Genomic DNA, 7,802 nt, shown 5'->3' with positions numbered 1-7,802 from the left:
ATCCAGAGTTTCCGTTTAATAATCTTTTCCCAGAAAAGTGACAGGTCACCTTCAATCCCAATCTTGTTTAGAACATCTCATGAGGTGTCTTAGGTAGTGGGCTATGAATTGGACCAGAAAACTGCTCAGATGCACAAAGGGGCAGAGGTATTGAAGGTAAATCAGAGGTGGCTTTAACAATCTTTCCTCAAGGCTTTTTCAGAAACCAGGATTCTCCTGAATCTTTGCTTTCCCTTATCATCTTATTTCCTCTCCAATACCATGTTCTTCCCAAACTCCCCAGATACAATTTGTTTAAAACCATTGATTTACAAGTGTGTGTTCTGCTAGGTCCATTATTTAACGAAACGAGACTGAGACAGAGTGAAAGTTATTTAAAGCTTTATTTTATGATAAGTATTAGAAGTCAGACTGATTGATCAGGGGAACAAGACTGAAACAAGGTTAAAGTTGTGCAAAGCTCTATTTTATGCTAAGCATTAGAAGTCAGACTGACCAGTCAGGGCCATCTCTGAAGAGAGAAATCACCCCTATCTTACAGGCTCAAGAATTGACTGACTAACCTGTCAGGTCCCCTCCCCATCTTACTGACTGCCTTTTATAGAGCAAAAGTCTGGCCACACATAGGTGGCCAATGATATTGTAGTCATATTAGGTCACATACAGGTGGTCAATTGAATTACAATTTACCCTATAGTAGCTGTTTGACCTAACCTATTACTTTGGTCAGAATTGGTGCTCAAGGTTAGCGCCCAAATGGCAGGGTTTACATTCTTTGGTGGTTAGCGAAAAAGTATGTGTGTTTCTTACTGATTGGTTGTCTCCGCCTGGCCTGACTCATCCTTGTATTCTGGGCTCTGTTATCAAGAACTGGCTGACCTGGCCTTGTATTCTGGGCTCTGTTATTAGGAACTAGCTGACCATATTTTACTAGTTTCCCAGACTTGCTTCTAAGTAAGTTTCTCTGGGGGGAGGGAGGTAGGGTCAGTTTAAGTTTTACTGCACAAACAACAAAATGGCTTTTAACCAAGATGGAGTCGCTCTGGCTAAATAGGCCCTTACATGTTCCACTGTGTTATTGGTTGGAGACTTTCAAGTAATGATCCCAGTTGAATGACGTGTTAACTCTAAATAGGTTTCCCCAAACTTTGAGAAATCCTTAGCTTTCTGTTTTGTTTTGGATAGTATTTACTTTTAATAAAGATGTTGCCTGTCCTTTTAGTCAAATATTATCTCTTATATAAGATCCAAATGCCCTGAAATGGAATTATTACTGTCATTAAATTAACAACAAAACAACATCTAAAGAAACTTTTAATTACAGTGAGATTTTTAACTTAACTCTAGTTTTGAGGGGCTGAAACTTTTCAATGAATTTTGTTATTAAATTCAGCTTTTCTTAGTCTTGGCAAAGTGAATTAGAACAACAGGCAACTGTCCAAACTTTTAAATGTAACATTCTTAGAAACAAGCCCTTTGTTTTCCTCAGTTTGTTATTGTCCATTCATACCGTGACCACAGTAAATACTTTATATGTGTTTTGTCAAACGAGTCTTGTCCAAATCCATACCAAAACTGTATAAATCATGGAAGAGAAGGTACATTGATTTATATGGCATTGCCTAAAGTGATTTTCTACACTGATCTAATTAAAAAGATAATTGGGGCTGGTTATTTATTTTTTTCTTTTCATTCTGTCTAGTAGTTTATTTTCACCTTCTCCTCCCCTATTGTTACAGGTTTTTTTGAGGGGTGGAGTAGAGGGAGAGCTCATATTACAAAACTTAAACTTTTGGGATCATTACATAAGTAGTAAGTATGAGTATAGAAAGCAAATAAAATCACCGTGAGCTAAATGACAATCCAGTTTGACTAAGAACAGCAGCAACAAAAAATGTATAATGTATAGGCAAGAGTATCGGATGCTGCTGTCAGAAAGGCACTCAAATTATTGCGCAAGCTTAAGCAACGAGCATTCTGGCACTGCCAGGTTTGTTTCTAGCTTTTGGAAATTGCAAAAGATGAAACAAGCATAGGCTAATGTAGTCTTTGAAATGTTGAAGCAGAAGAGTTTGGAGACTGTAAAGTTAATATTTTATAATTCAGAGTCTACAATAATCACCAAACACTGTGATAAACTTGTAACTCATCATAACACTTCTAGGCTGTGCACATAAAAAGGAAGCAACCCTCCCATCCTTTGTCAGCCATTTCTATGTATGTATTCATGAATTTGTAATGCAGGATTCTCCTTGACATAGATGTTGGAGAAGAGAAGGAAGGAGAGAAGATCTCATTAATGAATCATTAAAATCGGAAAAAAACTAAGTGGATAAGAGATCTTAGAAAGAATATTTCAGCCTTAATAACACCTGTAGTTGTCTTTAGTTTTGGTCTGCCTTGAGACCTACCACCAGGAGTAACAGACTTTGAAACAGAAAGAAATAAAAGGCTGGCTTTGATCATTGAAAGAAGCTCTTCTAATGAAGATGAGTGTGGTTTGCAAGTAACAATGTTGCTCTACATCAATATCTTTCTCAAAAGCCAGATGCTAGAGTAGGGGAAAGTGCTGAATGTCTTTGATCTTTGTAACCAATCTCAGTGATGAAAGTTAAGCGGACAACATGAAGAAAAAGCTACAAAAATTCAGATTTACATAAATATATCCAAGGAGTATGGGAAGAGTGGAGAAGTAAGCCTAGCATAGTTTTAGACCCCTAGCAGCTCAGGAAATACATTTTTAGACATAGGGGAAAACTTTATCTGCAGACAAGGGGGTGACTTATAACAGTTTAACATAATCCAGTAAGAGAGGAGACTTCTAGGAGATCTTCAACCCTACCAATGTCAAGAGGCATTCTCAGATACCTTGGCAGTAATTGATAAAGTATCCATCAACTGTTCAGGCCCAAAATGAAACTACAAGGAAGATAAGCTTTGAAAACATTATGCTAAGTGAAAGACCACATATTATACCTTTTCATTTATAAAAAAGATTAAAAATGAATGAACCTGGTGATTGCCTTGGTCTGTGAGGGACTGGGACTGGGAAAAATGGGAATGACTACTAATGGGATCCTGTGGGGGTGCTGAAAGAGTCCTGTGAAATTTGGTAGTGGTGATGGTCACACAATTCTGTGAATACATTAAAAAAAATTGAATTGTACTTCCTAAATGCACAAATTATATGATCTGGGAATTATATTTCAATAAAGCTGTTCTAAAAAGTGAAAATGAAGAAAAGGCTTCCCAAAGTCTTGGAAGAGATCTTGTGAGGTAATTGAAGCTCTCACTGTTAAAATAATTCCTATGGCTGGGAAAATGACAGCATGGGTTGGCAAAGCCTACGAATTGCAACTCTATTCAAAAGAGCATGGGTAGGGGCACCTGGGTGGCTCAGTGGGTTAAAGCCTCTGCCATCAGCTCAGGTCATGATCTCAGGGTCCTGGGATCCAACCTCACATTCGGCTCTCTGCATAGCGGGGAGCCTGCTTCCTCCTCTCTCTCTCTCTGCTTGCCTCTCTGCCTACTTATGATCTCTGTCTGTCAAATAAATAAATAAAATCTGAAAAAAAAAAAAAAGAGCATGAGTAGAATCCATTTCTAAAGAATCACATGGATATCCAAGTGCAATTCAGGAGGTTTTTGAAAGGAGACAGTGGGGAGGTGGGGCACGGTGAGTAAAGAATACTATAGAGGCATATGCACGTGTTATCAAATAGAGAAGTCATTTTTTTTTTCTTTTTATACATTTTCCTTGACTGAAGTAGGGATTTTTCTACTTCTTAGTAAAGAAAGAGAATCCTACATGGGGCTTTATTGCAGTCTCACAGAAACTTGGTTATATAAAATTTTTCTTCATTAATCCCCATTCTATAGATGAGTAACTAAGAAAATGGAGAGACTGAATGATTTGAACAATCTAGAGCCAGTAGAGGAAGAAGCCAAGTTTGGAATGTAAGCATTTTAGCTCTAGGCCATATGGTCTTTCCCTATGCCGCGTTGCCTGCCTCTCTCAAGATTCTGCTGATTTATCATATTTGGAGTTCTATCTCATTTTGAAACCAATATTCCCTTGGAAATGACTATAGACAGGAAACATTCTACTTTTTTTGAAGTTCTTGTTTAGTTGATATAATAGAACAAACATAATTAAAAGAAGATGGCTTTAATTAAATGACTGTGTATTCTGTGCCTGCATATTTCCATTAAAAAATGAAAAAAAATAATATTGCAAGAAGACTACACGTCTGTTGGGAGTAAAATTGGGACAGTCACTTTGAAAACTGTCAGTATTGAATTGAGGCAAACAAATGCACAGTTTGTGGTGAAACAATTCTACTCCTAACATGGTTGCCGAAAGACATGTACAGGAATGTCCAGAGCAGCCTATTCTTAATACCCCTCAAACCCTGAAATGATCCAAATGAAATACATGTGTTCTATTCAATTAGTGGAATACTGTAGAGCAATCTCCCCAAGTCTGCAGCCATACACAACATATACTAATATTAAAAAAACATACCACTAAGGAGGAAAAAAGCCATAAACAAATGATTATACACAGTAAAATTCTGTTTATAAAAAGTTGAAAGCCAGGAAAAACTAACCCTGGTAGTAGGGAGAGAGGTAATAGGACCTGGACGTGGAAAAGAGGGCAGCTCCTCGGGCACCACAATGCTATTTCTTAATATGGCTGTTGGTCCACAGGGATGTAGATGCAATAAAAATTGATCAAGCTAGACACTCATGATTTGGTATTTTTATGTGTGTGTAAGTATGTATATTCAAATATATATCATGTGAACTCCTGGAGGAGAGTCACCCTGATTTTCCAGATTTTTGCCTAACAAAATCTCCTATATAAAATATGCATATGACAGATTTTCTCTTTACACAGTAGAGCAGACCCTGAGAGAAATCCTCTACTAGAATGGATTATATATGCAGTTGTTTGTTTCAAACTCGCACTTAAAGACAATCACACAACATGGGACTGTACACAAATGACAAACTGCTCCAGGGTATCTACCTGAGGAGGAGGGCTCTCACCTGAGAGGTGGTTTTGAAACTAAAAAGATATAATATAGTAAGAGCAACAAATGAATCCTAGTGAAACGACTCCAAGTGTTCATAGGCAGGAGGCTTTGAGGAGGTGTCACTTAACAAGAAAGAGCTAGCAGTGCGAAGCCCTGAAGCCAGAGCTTTCTCAGCAAGAAGAAATAGCAAATGCCAAGCCCCTAAGGTGAGAACAAACATGGAATTCATGAAAAGTAGAACCAGGACTGGTCGCTGGCTCCATTGGAGGTACAGGAAGTGACAGAGATGGTCGGACGAGCAGGCTCTGGTTGGGTGACTCCGGTCAATGCAGCTAAGGAAAATGAATTTGAGTGCAATTCTGAAGCCACTGGAAGGTTAAAACAGGTCAATAACATGATCTAATTGACATTTTTAAAAGTTCAGTCTCACTGCTCTACACAAAATGGATTGTAGGGGGTAGGGGGCTTGAGAGCAGAAAAGCACTACAAGGTTACTGCTCCAGTCCCGATGAGAGCTTGGATAGGAGGCATCAAAGGATTGTATGGAGAGGTGACCGACAGAGAAGAATCAAAAGGTTGAGGGCTTGAACAAGTTGGAGGAGGGTGGTTTTGTTTCTTCAGAAAACTTGGCAAGGCCAAGATCAATGGGAAAAAATGCATATTCAGCATTTAACCTAAAGGGTGGAAATGTTTAATTCATGTTATTTTTGTTGTTATCACTGTTGCCTAGGCTGTTTTGGTAGGCTGTAAAACTGAAAATAAAACGTGATTTGTGCAAGATACTTCAACATCGGTATCTATACTTAGAAGGAATTCTGAAATAAGCTCCTCTTTTTACAGGTAATGAGATTAAATATTAGGGAGCTAAATGATTTTTCTCAAGGCCGACTTTACTCTCAAAAGCACAGAGTCCTGAAATCTGCTTTTATGAACATGAAATCTCTTTAAACTGCTATATAGTGGAGTGGAAATTTTATTTATAACCAAAATGGCAGGGCAGAAGTGCAGTTCGTATGAGTTGGGAATTCATCTCTATTCTGCAAATGCCAAAACTGCCTCTATTTCTTCTGTGTGCTAAATGGTGGAATCTAAAGTAGATAATTTATCTGGTTTTGAGCAAAGCACGTTGATGAGTCTTTTTTATGGCAAGCTAGAATCAAAAAGAGTAAAGAACTAACCTTTGCATGTTACAGGAAATGGAATTGAGTTTGGAAGAAACCTATTCTTTGATAGAAAAGGCCACACAAAAATGTTTTGCATGAAAATTTTGTTTATTCTTTTGTAGACTAAAAATGTGTTGATGTTCCATAACTGGTTAGATAGAAAGCAGACAGTACACAGGAAATGAAGTAATGGGTACTTAGAGCCTGAATAATAAATTTTACTAATTTGAAACATACTTACAATTTTAATTACTTAAAATTCATCAGTAACTCTAGCACTTTTATTACTTAGACCAAAGATATTTTCAGGGAGGAGAATTTTATTATTGACATTATTTAGAATTGTCTACTATGGTGACAAAAATATCAGTTTTGAGTTGGTTTTATTAGTTTTAATTATCTAAAGACAATGTCTCTCTCAAGGGTAGACCACACCCATCTACTTTCCCTGGGTTTGCCAACATAAGGAAATACTATCTAGATTAAGATAGTTACTAAAGGGGTAACTATCTTAGTGGGTTAAAGCCTCTGCCTTTGGCTCGGGTCATGATCTCAGGGTCCTGGGATCAAGCCCCACATCTGGCTTTCTGCTCTGCAGGGAGCCTGCTTCCTCCTCTCTCTCTCTCTGCCTGCTTCTCTGCCTACTTGTGATCTCTGTCTGTCAAATAAATAAATGAAATTTAAAAAAAGATTGTTACTAAAATTAACATGTATATATATTCATATATACATCATATATGTGTTATTATGTATATATGTTATAGCTTGTATACCTCATATATTTATTTCTCAAGGAGTTGACATCTGTGACAGAGAATGTATTAAATAAATTAAATATGTATTATGTATGTATTAATAAATTAAATATATAAATATGAAAGGCTGACATTTACCATGAGATCATTAATTTCTAAGAGATGCAAAAATACAAACCTGTGCTATAAACATCTTTCTTGAAAGTGAATTTCACATTTTATGTAGAATTGCTTGGCTTTCAAAATATAATCTGACATTGTATGCCCTATATATAAGCTTAAATTTTATACCTAATATCAGACTTCATATAAAAATAATCATTTCCCATATTTATATAATATAATATTTATATAATATGAATGTAATAAAATTTTAATTATGCCCATTGGAAATTCATACAAAAAAAAAGGAAGCTAGTCTATGCACAGAAAAACGTTCAAATTCTCATAATTCTGGAAATCTCGTTTTTTCCATAAAGAACAATGATATATTAGGATTAACTTCTTATACTTCAAACTGTTCTCTTTCACTCTGTTCGTAATCATGTAAAAGATACACACAGACATAAATAAAGGTTATGAGTCAAAATGAGGAACTTGCTTAAACTTTAGTTTAATATCCTCTCTCTGTGCAAACATATCACACAAGCGGTAAATCTTCTGGAAATTTCTCCTCACATGGAAAAGTTTCCCTTTGGAGCCTTCCACATGGAGCTGCACTTTACATTTTCTTCATAATTTAGAGAATGTGTAAAACAAAACCTTACAAATCTAGACTGGTAGAGTACATTTGAGAAGAAAACAGTTGGAAGTTGTTGAAATATTTTTATGCCATTCTACCAACC

The sequence above is a fragment of the Mustela nivalis genome, assembly GCF_964662115.1.
Source record: "Mustela nivalis genome assembly, chromosome: 14".
In the NCBI taxonomy this organism is placed as follows: domain Eukaryota; kingdom Metazoa; phylum Chordata; class Mammalia; order Carnivora; family Mustelidae; genus Mustela; species Mustela nivalis.
Note: the sequence above shows the minus strand (reverse complement) of the source record.